The following is a 16,106-nucleotide window of genomic DNA, read 5'->3' as shown; positions in this document are numbered from 1 at the left end:
CATCTTTCCTCTGCTGAAATCTGAGTAATGCTTCTGTTTAATCTCTCTCTCTCTCTCTCTCTCTTTCTGTGTGTGTGTGTGTGTGTGTGTGTGTGTCTTTTCACTGCAACAGATTATGAAGCATCTGAGGCAACATATTTCCCCAGCTTCACTGCAGCCCTTTGCTTAAACCAAACTGGGGGCAGGGAGGCCTGTTTGTGGAAGTAAAGTGGATTTGTGTGTGTATTGGTTCATGGCAAGTATGTTCATTGACCTTTCAAGAGCCTATTCAATACATATTGGTGTTCAGGAGACATTTCAAGCAGAGCGAGAGCTTATTAAGAGTCACCCAGTCTTTAACACTTAACCTTTTTTCCCTTCTAGATGGAGCTAAACAAAAGTAAGCATTCAGAAATTTGCCTATATTAGAGTGTATCCCATCTGCAGGCTGTAAATGTCATTCTGGGGCCAATTATTAGTCATGGCGCATCTCCCAAACTGCTCAGCTGATTTGCACTGGCAAGGTGTCATTTGAAAGCAATGCTTGTGTGGGCTGTTTTTCACAAAAATTGCTTTAGGAAATGAAGCACTGTAACTACCTTCTTTTACACTGATCTGTTACCCTCCTCACACAAGGTTGTTAGATCACAGCCAAAATGTGAGTCTTAAAGACAGTGCTAGGTGATGTCATGGGGACAGGGACTGGTGTTATCACTAAACATGATATGTTGATCACCAGCTAAATTCATTCAGAGCATGTCATTCAGACAGAAAACCATAACCAATGAGACAAAGGCAGGAAGGAAGGAAATAAGGTTTTGGAGAACCTCGAGCAGCCATCCTGAAGCATCCTGCAATAACAGAAGCCAGAAACACACAGGCTTCTTTAGAATTATAGAATCATACAGTTGGAAGAGACCTCAACGGCTATCAAATCCAACTCCCTGCCATGTAGGAGGACACAGTTATTTCCAGGGAAGTGATCTCCCCCTCAGATTTCTCTCCTCACTCAAAGAACAGGAATCATACCCTGAGATGTGAGAACTCTACTCCCTCATTGTTTCATTTTCCTACCAGAGCTGGGATCAGATCAGGTGCAGCAGAGTCTGGTTCACTGTATCAGAAAGTGGAAAGGGAGCTGGCTCTTTCAAGCTAATCTTGTGGCCTCTAAGAGCCTTGTAAGTGGGTGAAGGTCTAAGAGGGAATGCCCTGTTTATGAACAGAAAGCATAGGGCCCATTCTTCCAGAGCTTGAAAATGTTTCTTTTTGGGATGACAGCTCTCAGAATCTTTTAGCCAGTGCGGTCACTGGATGATTCTCAAAACCTAGGAACGTGGCAGCTCTTGTCTAGTCAGCTCAGACTGCTAGTCAGGGCCCAATTGGCCAATTCTGATCTACTTTACAACACAGAGTTGTAAGTATATTTTGAGTACTTGCCTTGTTCAGTATTGTGTTGAGAGCCAATGGCATATAGAGGTTAGGGTTTTGGACTGAGATTGGGGAGATCTAAGTTCAGCTTTCTACAGAACTATGAATCTCACTGAGTAACCTTGATCTAATCTCTTAGCCTGATCCATGTCATACAGTTGTTGTAAAGTTAAGGTGTGGAAAGGTGAGAGTCATATACACAGCCTTGAGCACATTGAAGGAAAAATGAGATACAAATGAAATTAATAAATAAAATATAGTTATATACTCTGGTCTCCAGAATCGTAGTCCAGCACTCAAACCACTATGCCACACTGGGTCTCAATACTGACTACTAATGTTCCACCACCTTCCATATTAAAAAGTTTTTAAAACAAAACAGAACTCAAATTTTAAATTATTAACTATTTGCAGCATAGAGGACCACATTGTACCTGCCTGCCTGTTTGCCTTATAGGTGTTGCAGAAGCAGATTCCCTCAGAAAAAAAGAGGTGGCAACCCTAATTCTGTACCAACACGGCTGACTAAACAGAGATTTTAAGCCAGAATTTTAAGTGTGAAGTATTCAAAGTTCTGGCCTTGGGGAGATGAATCTATCTGTTCTGGTTTCTCCTACATTTAAAATTTTAAAATCTGAAATTCTTGCCAACCCAAATATGAAGATATTTTGTGTATTTTGGTAAATTCTTATTTTAAAAAACTGAATTGAAATTAAATTTTCACCCAACTCAATCCAAATCTTTCCCTTTTGGATTTCAAAGGCAGGATGTAGAACATGTTACAGTATAATACAGTATAATCTAGTGCAGGGCAGGGATCCAAGAAACTACATTCAAGTAGTTACATGGTAGTTGTACCATCTACTGAAAATCAGCATTGTGCAACTGATTGTGATATCTGTCAACATACCCAGTGTGAAATGGGAAGTAACAGGGCATGTGTACAAGGGCCAAAGTGATTTCCTCTAACGCTCACTGTGACTTATCTTCAAAATGCAGGACCAAATGTGAAGCTAGTTCTACAATGAAATTGGTCCATACCTCCCTTACATTGCCAGCAGTGGACACACTGGGTAACATCATGGGGACATGTGTAGACAGCTCCCTGGCATCACTATGGAGTACAGAGATAACAAGGAATCTGGGGCAGCTCCAGGGTTAGAATATACCAGGAGAAGCCTGTAGTATTCTGGCTGGTGTAGATGAGCCCACAGTAGCTGTTTCTTTAATCCCAGTAAATCAAATGCTTTTTTCACCATAGAAGGCACTGGTGACTAGTTACATACTATCAAACAACTAAACTTTGGCTGTTGTACTTTGGTCACATAATGAGAAGGCACAACTCATTAGAAAAAACAATAATGCTAAAAAGGTGGAGTGAAGAAGAAAGAAAGGAAGGACACATGTTAAATGGATGGACTCTATTAAACAGGTCACAGATATCAATTTGCAGGAACTAAACAGAGCAGCAGAGAATAGAGAGTTTTGGAGATGTCCCATCCACAGGGTCTCCATGAGTCGAGATCAACTTGAAGGTAGTTAACAACAACAACAAATGCCCAAGTACAGGGCTGGTATCCTATTGGTTGATCCCAACTAGAGATAGCCGATTTAATCAACTGTTGCATTTTGAGTCAACATGTAGGAAAATCCAACTGAATCAATATTTTTACTTTATTTAGGACTAACAACAGGATTCAGGTCTATATGTAGTATTTACAGCTGTGTAAATCTGTTCATTCAGCAATGAACTGAATCATTGCACAACAGAAAGAACAACAACATGTATAAGGGAATTTACAAAGGTATATGACACTGGCAGGATTCCAACCTAGATGCTGCCAAGACATGAATGAGAGTTCAGCTCTTTTTTGTTCAGAAGAAGGTACAGCAAGAAACCAACAATGTGGTGATCTGATTGAATATAATGGAAATTGCTGTACCAAAAAAATCATTTCCCTGCTAGCCATCAGGCATGCTTTATTAGTGCCTCATTGCCTGACCTTTGTGGCACAGCTGAATTGATTTATAAGCTTCCTCTGTCTGTGTGACACATTTTATTTGTCAACCCTGTCATTGGCCTGGTTTGTTCCCGATTAATTTATCATGGCATCATTCAATGCAGAACTGATTTGGTAGAAAATTGATTATTGCCTTTGATGAGATGCCACGTCTGTCTCTGCCCTGCACTAAAAGTGGTGAGTCATCTTTCTCTGTCAGTGAAACATCTGTAATGGAATTAGAAATGTGTGCACAACGCTATTAGCATCAATAAACAGCATGGATTGGTTTACTCTTATATGGACACCTTTTGCAGTTGGAAGAAGTATTCACAGCAGCAGGTAGCAGTTATTATTTCTAAAGGTATTTTGGGAGACCAAAATGGAATTTGGAATAATGATTTGAAGCTAGGTTTCGTAAGTCCTACCACTGCAGCCATATGTGTGCAAATTCCTCTTAAATTTTCAGCATTAGGAACTGTGTTTGGAAACAGGTGCAGTGCACACAGTTTTTATTCCAGATCCTGGTTTTTGGGGATACATGAATGAAGCTCATTTCAGGAACTCTAATAATTTTGCCAATCATCAATAAAAAGGTTTAGTTCTCTTCCTTTCCCCACCCCCACAATCATGCCAAACAGCAGATAGGAGCATGTGCATGTCCTAGGAAACAACTGGACTGGGAATGGTATTTATCACAGGCCAAACAAAATGGGTACAGACTTCATGTAACTATGCAGAGGAATTATTCAGTTAATAATGTCATCAGAGATTAGTGGTGCACACATCATTTTTTTAAATGCACGCATTTAGTCACTATGGCTATGACCCCAGCATGAATCCACAAATAGAAGCAGTTTGATTGATTCATGATTCTAGCAGTCTGCAATCTTCAGCAGGAGCACCACTTTGTAAAACTAACAGGTCTTAATTATCTATTCAAGCTGCTAACATGCTGTTTGCATCACAACAATGATCATCCATTAAATTAGATAGTTTCTAGAAAAAGGCTATTCCTCATACCACTACCTGATAAATTCAGAGCCACCTATGCAGCCTGAGGAGAAGGTAGATGATGCCAATATCAAAAGGTGTTGCTATGGGGCAGATGAGGCAAAATGACAATATTTTCCCCCATAAGAATTCCTTCCAGAAATTTTCCTTCAGTCCCCAAATTTTTAGTACTGAAAATTCTTCACATCTAGAATTGTTGTATTCACATTTCCTTAGTAACTTTGACTCCATATTTTTGGGGGACACCTAAACTGTATATCTAAATACGATTAACTGAAATTTTAAATTACTTTAATGCTATGAATTTGATATAAATCTGGGGATTAATAGAAAATTTCTGTGGTGACAGAATTCTTATTTGAGGGACAGTGACATAATTGTGCTCCACCCCATAGTTACACCTCTGCAGTGCATCAAACCTGTAAGTCCTAGTTCCACTACACCACTGGATATTATATTCTTTACTTCTACAAATCATTAAATGGGAATAACAACAAACCAGCTTTCTAGATTATGGGAACCTTGAAGGACCTACTGCCTAAAGGCCCATTTGATTTTTCCCATATTTTCATAAATATGAACGTAAGCAAGCAAAGATTATCAGTTTGTTGGGGAGACCCCAGTTTGAATGAGAAGTTCTTACCGTTCCTCCTGTTAAGGAGAATCCACAGCCTGAGTGGTGTCATTCAAACAGTTTACTACTTAAAATAATCTTCTCTTATAGGATGATCCCATAAATCTTCATTTTAATTTGGTTTGGATTTTCTGCATGGCAGGGGGTTGGACTGGATGGCCCTTGTGCTCTCTTCCAGCTCTACGATTCTATGATTCTAGTTTCTGGGTTTGTTTCTGCAATCTGCCACTAACACCCTCCTGTACTCTCCTTTTTAAAATGTACCCTTTTTCCTGCTCTTGGCATAGGTTATAATCATGTTTCTTTCCAAATGTTGTTGCACCACAGTTCCAAGCCATTTCTCACCATGGGCTAACCCTAACTCTAACCCTAAATGAAATTTTCCTTTATTTTTAAATATAAAATAAGAACCCAACACTTATATTAAAGGTAGATATAAAGTTAAGTAGACAGATCATGTCCATTTTAAATGCTATATTTCTGCAATCGTTATTATTGTTATAGGATTGAATCAAGTTTGTTCATATGGAGAAAAGACAGATTGAAATATTGGCAACATCTCATTAGTTTGAGCCTGGCAACCTACAATGGTAGTTTAGCCAAGAAAAAGTGGCGGCTACTCCAAGGAGCTAGTAAAAATAGGAAGAGAGGAGTGTGTATGAGTTGGATTGGTATCAGCTAGGGAAAGAGATCTGAGTTATACGTTTATTAGACCCTGAGGGATTTTAACAGCCAAAGTGGCTGATCTACATTGCTGAAATGGGCAGTTGAGTACCCAGGTTGGCCTTAAAAGAGGTCAAATGTGGAAACTGAATTGGTGTGACTAGTAAAGTCATAAAGTAGCAACAAAATTTTAAAGCTCAGAGTCTAGTCAAAAGTCTTATGTGAATCCATAACCTAGAGACCACTAATAGAATATAGTAAAAATACAAAACTTCATTCTTCAGGGGGAAAGGCTTGACAAAAGAGAAAGGTTTTAAGTCTCTTTTTTAATGTTTCCAGGGGGGTCATAAGATGGAGCTCCTCGGGAAGACTATTCCAGATCCACAGGGCTGCTATTGAAAAGGCCATCTTAGATGTGGAAACGTATTTGGAGGATGGTGTTACCAACAGATTCTTCCTGGATGTTCTGAGTGTGCGGGGCAGATCATATGGGAAGATGCGGCCCCTCAAGTAACTTGGGCCCAAGCCATGTAGGGCTTTATAGGTAATAACCAACACCTTGTATTGTGCTCAGAAGCGAATAGGCAGCCAGTGAAGATCTTTCAAAATAGGTGTTATGTGGTCACACCTAGATGCACTGGTGACCAATCTGGCTGCCATATTTTGTACTAACTGAAGTTTCCGGGCTTGGAACAAGGGTAGCCTCATGTAGAGCGCATTACAGAAATTATCCCTATTGAACTGTGATGCCCAGAACTAGACAAAGTACTCCAGGTGAAGTGTGACCAAAACAGAATAGAGTGGACCCCTATAGTTTGCAGTAGCTGCTTCCTGGTAAATAGAACTGAGGCACTTTGATGGTCCCTGCATGTCCCCTAAACTAGGGAACATGTAGGGATTGTGAATACCAAACACACACATGGCTCCAGACTATGTGTTCATAACTTCCTAACTGAATTCTAGCCATTTATATTTTTCCAGTTTATTTTTTTCTGTTTTTCAGCCCAATCATTTCAGTATATCTTTTTCCTTCTGCTCTTTTACGTATTGTCACTTGACTGCTGTTTTATTATTGCCACTTTTCATTTTTACTGCCCTCATTGAAAATGTTATTTCACTGAAGAAGTGAATATATATTTATAAAATAAATCAATAAAAGTATAAATTTTTAAAAAGAGAAATTTATGAAATGGCACTAGAGCTAGAGACCCAAATTCAAAGAGCAGCTGGTTAAATTGACACGACTCACTTAGCCAAGCCTTCTGTCCCTAGTAGCAGAGACTAATGGACAACCCATATTCATGTATTATTGGTGATTCAGGAAATGCTGGCAACTATGACACATTGCTCTTCTGTATCAGGGCAAGGCAACTTATATGAAGTGGCTATCGAACGTCCTCCCAGGAATGGCTTGGCTGGTTCCCTTTCTGCTCTCTTTTCTTTGGCAGATAATGACCTTTTCTGATTCAAATGGATCTTCAGCTTCTAATCAATTTGGGATTGTATTTTTTATTATGTGTTGAAAGTGTTTTGATTGTTTTAATTTAATGTTTTAATTGGATTTGTTATTTAATATTTGTTTTTAATTGTAATATATATTGTTTTAGCTGTATGGTTGTTCCATATGTAATGTAATTCTGATTTAAGACATGGTATACATATTCAGTTTTATATCTTGTTTTACTAGGGTGTGTGTGTGTGTGTGTGTGTGTATCTGCACTAGAAAGATCAGTGAGGCCAAACCAGAATAAGCAAGCGCTCAGTTCTAGGGGCAACAAAAAGACCTGGGAATTGCACGTGGCAACATGTTGCTTTCCTCTGTTCTGTACCCAGCATTTAAAAGAAAAATTGGAAAATAAGGAAAATAATCATGGTATGATCATGTGTTCTGATTTTTTCTTCAAAAAATACATATCAAAATTAAAAATTCTCCTTTTAACTCAATGATACCTAAAGGCTAGTCTTTTTTCTTTAAATGAACACACAAAACCCAAGGCTGTCAGCTATCTCTTTTTCTTTTTTCCTGTCAGTACACATACCATTTCACTAAAATGTTCATAATTTCAAACTTCAGAGCACACAAGTGACAAGGTGCTTTGGTAGGTCCTTGACAGTGCATGAAAATATGGAAGTTAAAAATGACAAAAATGAGTTCCCGGTAGATAGTGTCTACTATATGGTCCATAGCTTCACTAAGAAAGAGATGCCGCTGTGTGAATGTAAAGTGCAAGTAGAGAAAAAAATTGCTCCTTTTGAAGGCGAAAAAGGTCTCCAATGGATTCTCTTTAGCACCATACACTATGTCAACTGACTGTTATGAGTTATGCTCAATAAATATGAATACTAGACTATGATGTGTAAGATGAGGAAGCTGACATGGAGACAGCCTCCATGTTAGGAAAACCTTAAATATAGAGATGAACAGAGAGAACCTCTCTCTTAGACCAGCTTCCCTGCATCTCTCTCTAGTTCCCTTCTCTGCTCTTCAGCAGTCCTAGACTCCTTTTCATGTGAGAGGGTAAGAAAATCCATGTATTAGTTTTAGTCTGCAGTACCTTAAGTTTAGTTACACTCCTCCTAGATTGGTCAAGAATAGAATGTTAGGTCTCATGCCATTTTCCCTTCTTTTACTTTGAGAAACAGCTTGTATTGCTGATAGACTGTTCTGTTATTCTCTGCTTTATTCCCCCCCCCCCCTATTTTATAGGCTTAAAGAAGTTAGGGCTGCATCTGGACATCCAAAATAATGAAGTTTGACTGCCATGGCTCAATGCTATGCAATTCTGGGATTTGTGGTTGTGACAGCAGAGGTCTCTGACAGAGAATGCTAAATAGTTCACAAAACTACTAATCCCAAAGTTCCATAGCAGAGCCACGGCAGTTAAAGTGGTGTCAAACTGCATTAATTCTGCAGTGCAGATGCAGTCTAACTCCTTATGTGTAGCTCAGAGGCAGTGCACCGAAGAGATTAAAATATTCATTCAGTTGTATTGTTCCTTATCTGTCAGAGTTAAGCCAGAGTGTCTTCTAATATGTAACTGGGTGTAGTCTACAGGTGATGGGGAAGAAGAATATGCCCTGGGAATGCAGTGCAACACAGTGCAAAATGTACTGGTGTGTACAATTAAGCAGGGCTGCTGGGTGCTGCAATCAAACAGTATCTGGAAGGCTGCATGATTCCTACCTCTGCACTACTCAAACATTTATAGTCTCCTCTTTATGAGTTAAAGGTTCTGTTATTGTTACCTGCCATCAAGTTGACTTAAATTTATGGTGACCCTACAGATGAGAACCCTCCAAGATCTCAACTGCCCCCCCCAGTTCTTTCAAACTTAGGGCAGTGACTTCCTTGATTGGATTTAAGGAGTGAAAGATTAGTGTGAGCTATATTTTATGGAAAGAAAGATTTCAATCACTTCCCTTTGCAATTACGCCCCTGGCATCATGTGTTAAAACAATTCTGTCCTCGTGGTCCACATCAACACTACAGAATAGCCATCCTATGCTTTAATTAAATTGCGATTTGTTAAAACAGACACCACTGAAAGGCCTCTAAAGTTCAAAGTTCAAAATACCACAGTAGGAAATCTATCATCATGCATTAATGTGTTGCTTATCAACTCAGTATTTGGTTATTTCATAGTTACCATCTGCACAGCAACAGCATATTGGAACAGGCTGATAATTGATAAGCCAGGCCATTTGGTTTTCATCAGAGATCTGCTGTTAATGTAAATAACACCTGATCATCTGGATGGAAATAGCCCTCAAGAGAATACCTGGGCTACCTGCCTGAATCTTGGCAGAAATGATTCAGCCAGGCCTAATAAATGGCAATCAAGCATCTACTGAACATTTATCCAGTGACGGGAATCAAGGAAGTGCTCCTTTCTCAGAATTTTTAGTTTTATGTGAAGTCGAAGGCTTTCCCAGCTGACATCCATAGTTTTTTGTGGGTTTTTCAGGCTATGAGGCAGTGTTCTAGAAGAGTTTTTTCCTGACATTTCACCTGCAGCTGTGGCTGGCATCTTCTGAGAATGCCGGCATGGAAGAGAGTGGGAAAGTGATTTGCATGTTAATCTGTGTATTGTTCTGTTGCAAGACCTCAAGAGTGTCTATTTAATTAATGATTCATTGTCTGCTGGGAAACCCCCCTCACCGTGGGTGGTTTTCATTTGCATGGGATGGGTCTTGATTTTGATGTTTTTCAGGACTAGTACCCAAACATTGTTTACTTTCTGAGATTCTTCTTTCCTGTTGAAGTTGTCCAGCTGTTTATGGATTTCAATGGCTTCCCTGCCATTCTGACCTATTAATTGTTGGCATGGTCCAGAATTTCAGTGTTTTCAGTTTTCCATAAGCACCAGCTAAATCCCTCACTGGACACATCAAGAACCATCACCAATCTGACAGAGCGGCATCTTTCAAAAGAAGAAAAAAGGATCCTGCAATATACGAAAAACTGAAACAAGACCCGACCAACAAAATCAACAGAAAAATGAACACCTTGATCAAAAACTCCTTGATCAGCCAACCACATGCCAAAGTTTATGCAAATCTCCCACCAAGACCAGGACTTCCCAAGACCCATAAGGATTAAATTCCACTCTGACCTAAAGTGAGCACCATTGGATCCCCCACATATGACTTGGCCAAGTTTCTGGCCACACAATTACAAACCCACATAGGCCAAATCCCCCACTACAAAAAGGACTCACCTCACTTAATAGAAAAAACCAACAACCTCGAACTCAACCCCGGAGGCATACTTTGTTCAGTGAAATTTATGCACAACATTCTAAAGTGGGAAAATCACAGGCGCATGTGGAAATCTCCTGTAGCCTTTTGAGCTTAAACAGGTCAAGGGAGGCAACAGAGCGGAGCTCGCCAGGAAGGGAGTTCCAGAGCTGCGGGGCCGAGTTGGAAAACGCCCTCTGTGCAGTCAAGGTGTACTTCGACTTAGGAACCCTCAACAATTGCTTCCCGGCCGATCTGAGAGTGCGGGGCAGATTATATGGGGAGAGGCTGTCCTCCAAGTAGCCTGGGCCCAAGCCATTTAGGGCTTTATAGGTAATAACCAACACCTTGTATTGTGCCCGGAAGCGAATAGGCAGCCAATGAAGATCTTGCAAAATAGGTGTTATGTGACTAGTCCTGGGACATCCAGTGACTAACCTTGCTGCCATGTTCTGTACTAATTGAAGCTTCCAGGTTTGGTACAAGGGTTGCCCCATGTAGAGCACGTTACAGAAATCCAACCGAGAAGTTACCAGAGCATGCACCACCATTTCAAGGTCCCCTGGCCCAGGTAGGGTCGCAGCTGGCATATCAGCCGAAGCTGATAACAGGTGCTCCTGACTGTCGCATCCACCTGAGATGTGAGGTGGAGCGACGAGTCCAGAAGCACCCCCAGACTGCGAACTGAGTCCTTCAGGGGGAGCGTGACCCCTTTCAGGACAGGTGGAGAAATCTCCTTTCCTGGGCCAGGAGAACCTATCACGAGTACTTTCGTTTTCTCTGGATTCAAGCTGAGTCTGTTTTCCCTCATCCAGCCCATTACCGACTCCAGACAGGCATTTAGAGGACAGATGCCATCCCTAGTCACTGCATCAGTCGGAGACACAGAGAAACATATTTGAGTGTCATCAGCGTACTGATAATACCGCACCCTGTATTTCCGGATGATCTCTCCCAGCGGTTTCATGTAAATGTTGAATAGCATGGGGGACAGAATGGCTCCTTGAGGGACACCAGATGGAAGTGCCCTCTTATCAGAGCACATCTGGAATCTGCCCGAGAGGTAGGAACGGAACCACTGGAGCGCAGTGCTCCCGATACCTAACTCCCTCAGGCGTTCCAGAAGGATACCATGGTCAATGTTATTGAAAGCCGCTGAGATGTCCAAAAGCACTAACAGGGACACGCTTCCCCTGTCCATGCCTAGACGGAGATCATCGACCAGGGCGACCATGGCACTCTCAACTCCATAGCCCGCCTGGAAGCCAGTTTGAAATGGGCCTAGAAAATCCATGTCATCCAAGATCACTTGAAGCTGGAAGGCAACCGCCCTCTCGATTTTAAATGCTGTAGCTGTCTTATGGAATCTTGGATTTCTGGTTTTACAAGGTCTTTAGTCTTCTCTGTCAAAGAGTGCTGGTGCCTCACAAAACTGCAAATCCTAGAGGATGAATAGTTAAAGTGGTGTCAAACTGCATTATCTCTACAGCATAGATGCAACCTTTGCTGAATATTTTAACAGCTGCTCCCAGTAATGGAAGTATGGTGGAGATAGCAGAAAAAATAAAGATAGTACTACTGCTCAGATCCACTAGGGCTATAATTTAATTGCAATAAAATTGTTAATAATATGCTTGTGTACATCTTGCAATTTTATGTTACTGTTCAGTAAATTAACAAAATCCATCTGTTTGTTTCAGACCTTGGAAAAGTTACCTTTACTTGATTACAGCTTCAAGAAAACTCATCATGGGAGCTGTAGTATAAAAAATAAACTAAAATGTTCAACTTCTGTTGGAAGCATGTGCAAAAGAGAATATTTGTCAGTTCTCTGTTATTTTTGAATTACAGGTCACAAAACATATCAATTTTATCCTCATCATCTGGAGTAGTTTTAAATATGGGAAGTTATATTTATGTAATCAAATATGAAAGAGACTCTTTCTTTATATATGCAAGTTGAAATGAAGTGAGAACATTTTGGAAATAAATGTTTGTCTGTCACTGAATAGATTACAAGGGAGGATTTAGGAATGGAATGTTAGACCTGTTTGTTAAGTGATCTGCTGGGAACATTCTGAGGAAAAAGATATATTGTGCCTAAAGAGCTTCTCTATAGCAAACAACTAGAAATATAAGAGAAAACCCTTAAAATAAAAGAATGGATAAAGAACATTCAGTATATAACATTAAAGAACATAATTAGTACTTTTGGGGGGAAAATGATGTGGGGTTTGGAAGATGATAGTAATCTATGATCTAAGGGGAAGTTGGAAATATAATGGATTTGTTGGAGTAAAGGCCCAATTGGTGACTTATGCCACTGAAAAAGTAACTGACAAGTTGAACCATGTCCAGAGGAGGGTAACTATGATGTTGGGGTTTGGGAAATGATAGTACAGTGGGACCTTGTTATCCGCTAGGGTTTGATTCCAGGATCTCTCATGGATAACAAAATCTGTGGATGCTCAAGTCCCATTAAATATAATGGCAAGAGCAAAATGGTGTCCCTTATACAAAATGGAAAATCAATGTTTGCTATTTGGAATTTATACTTTTTTGAACATTTTCAAGCCATGGATGCTTGAATCCATGGATAAAAATTCGGTGGATAAGGAGTGCCAACTGTAATTTATGATATAAGGGTAAGTTAGAAATGTTATGGATTCTTCTAAAATAATGAATTTGCTGGATTTGGGTACTGTTAGTTACTTATGCCACTGAAAGGTCATTGACAAGTTAAACCATATCCAGAGAAGGGTAACTCAAATGGTATAAGGTCTAGAAATCAATTCCCTTGAGCAACCGTTGAGGGAGTTTCGGTTCCCAAACCACAAAGCAAAAGCTGCTGCAGCAAAGAGAGCCTCTTTGTTGGCCTCCATGAAAGGAGGCCAGAGGGCTTCGCACTTGGCCTGATTGGCCAAGTGGTGTCATGTGATGGAGACAACTGCCAATTGCCCCTTCATGAGGTATTTCCAGTAAATTTCAGTGAGGCTTGGGAGGGGGTGCTCCAGATTTGTCTGACCAAAGATGACTGTCCAAGATTGCAATCAATCTTTTTGGATTGCCTTTGGAGTCAGTCTGGTGTTTTTCCCAAAGGATGGCTTGTGTGGTATCGTAGGTTGACACCTGGGCCGCACCTGGACCCACACTAGGTTGCTTCTCCCTTTTCTCAGTTTGTTTATTCCCAGGTCTTAAAGAGTTAAATAGGTTATAGATCAATGGCCCTTGTTTAACCCAACTAATTGTGTCTGGTCTCGTTATTTCATGATTGGTCACCATAGGTATGTTTAGCTTGGAGAAGACTGAGAAGTGATATGATCACTAATATCTGAAGGGCTATGACACAGATGATGGAACTTATTTGCTGTTGGTCCTGAGGCAGGACCCAAAGGAATAGTTACAAATACAAGAAAAATGTCCCTACCATATCAACTGTTCAACAGTGCTTCAGACTTCTGTGGAGAGTGTTGGAATCTCCTTCTTTGGAGATCTTAAAACAGAGGCTGAAAAGCCATCTTTTCAGAGAGTTTTAGTTGTGGACTCCCTTCAACTTTATGATTCTATAAGGCCTCTTTTTTGACCAAGACCTAGAGTTTGCTAGGAGTGGGAGTGGGAGCAAAGTTGTCTTACCAGCTCCTTAGTGGTTCAAGAGCTGTTAGGACAGTTTTATACCCTGATGAATATAGTTTTTACTGCATCCCTTCCATCCATATAGTACCCATGAGGCTATAACTCTGCTACCCCACCAATTGATATCACTGCACTGACCAATGGAACCTTAACCAGAATGGTATAATAAACTTTTGAACTACTCAGCTATTAGACAGGAATGGCCATACAATAAGTCAGAGTGAAATGACTGTTCAAATAGCTAATTCTGAGGGATGCTAGTATAGCAGTGAGATACTGATGAACAGTGCTGGCCTCTTGTCAGTACTGAAGCAAGATTCAAGCATCACTCTATTCAGTTCTGTGTGTGGAATGGTTTCTGTGTATGTGTGGGGGGAATGGTGCCACCATTTTACCTTTTGCTCAGACAACAGAAAGTCTTGGGTTGGCCAACACAATGGTCTCTTACCCCCTCCCCGTACCCCTCTTTTCTTCTAACCTTTTTGCCTAGAGATGTGAATATTTCTTACTCTTGATTTCTCTGAGTTTCTCAAAACCCCACTTGCATTTTTGCTCCTACCCTCATTTTACATGAGAATGTAAAGCTTCAGGTTTTTATCCTTCCCACATCAAAATTTGTTTAAATGAGGCACAAATCCCTGATTTGCTAAAAATTTATCCTGCTTGTTGACTAAGATGTGTTGCTGTGTCCACCCCACCCCCCAATTATGCAGGTTTTATCCATTCACATTTTAAAATGCATGCAGTGAGTTTTGTGTATAGTTTATTTCTGGGAAATGTCCTGTAAGCCAATTAAATGTGTGAATGCTCAAGATGAACATCACATTTTCTTGCAACCAGTCTCAGAAGTAAAAATGCTACTTTCTTCACGAGTCATGTCTTGGGCAGATACCCAGGGTATATATAAAGGGATCCTCATCCTTACCCTCATCCCATTTTTTTCCATTCCAATTTCACCTTATATTGCCTTTTCTGGATTTGAAAGATTCATTTTCATAGTAGGGGTGTGTGTATCCCTCCATTGCATTTGTGTTTTATATTTTTATGTTGTTGTTGTTCTTGTTGTTGTGTGCCTTCAAGTCATTTCTAACCGTAGGGTGAATTCATTGTTATCTTGGAAAGATCTGTTCAGAGGAGGCTTACCATTGCCTCCCCTGGGGCTGAGAGCATGTAACCTGCCTAAGGTCACCCAGTGCATTTCATGGCCGAGTGGGAAATTGAACCCCAGTCTCTAGAGTCAAAGTCCAATACTCAAACCACTTCACCAAGCATATTTAATACTAATACACATAGAATAATTACATGAAAATGGTTGGTGTGGTTAGCTGTTTGTAAAATTTATCCACTAAAACCTGAGAGAATTCATGGTATTTGCAATCTACTACCCATCACCATATATATTAAGTTAAAATTGAAAGAATGAGCCAAATTTCAGTAGCAGAAGAGCAGTGTTAAACCTGCCATATTGAGAAGTTTACCCAAAAAAGTGCATAAGCTAACAAAGTAGATCTGCCAACATGCATTATTTTGACAGGATCAGTCATAATCCTATCATAGCGCAAAACAGAATTCCCAAGAGGGCTCTTCCTTAGCTTTAAAATGTCCCTGACATACATGATTTTTAATAATTTTTGGAATGTCTTAATCTTTAGAGTGAATGCCAATGTCTCAGAAAGAGAAAGGAAGGGAAGCATACGCCTGCACAGATATATGCATTTTCCCATTCAGTCTCTTGTGGGCTGTTTATTTCTGGTTGTTCGGTTTTAGCTCCATCAGGGCTAGCCTGGAAGAAGGAAGAGCCCTCCCTCCAATCCATCTGCCTTGGTCCAGGCCTCAGAGGGAGAGAAGAACCACTGGACCTCATCCCCTTTCCTCCACCATTCCCTTCTCCTTTTGTGTCGTGTCTTTTAGACTGTAAGCCTGCGGGCAGGGAACTGTCTGATTAAAAATAATAAATGTAAGCCGCCCTGAGAGCCATTAGGGCTGAAGGGCGGGATATAAATACCTAAATAAATAAA

Source organism: Sceloporus occidentalis, unplaced genomic scaffold (genome assembly GCF_023333645.1).
Source record: "Sceloporus occidentalis isolate IW3139 unplaced genomic scaffold, rSceOcc1.0.p SCAF_2, whole genome shotgun sequence".
Taxonomy (NCBI): Eukaryota; Metazoa; Chordata; class Lepidosauria; order Squamata; family Phrynosomatidae; genus Sceloporus; species Sceloporus occidentalis.
Note: the sequence above shows the minus strand (reverse complement) of the source record.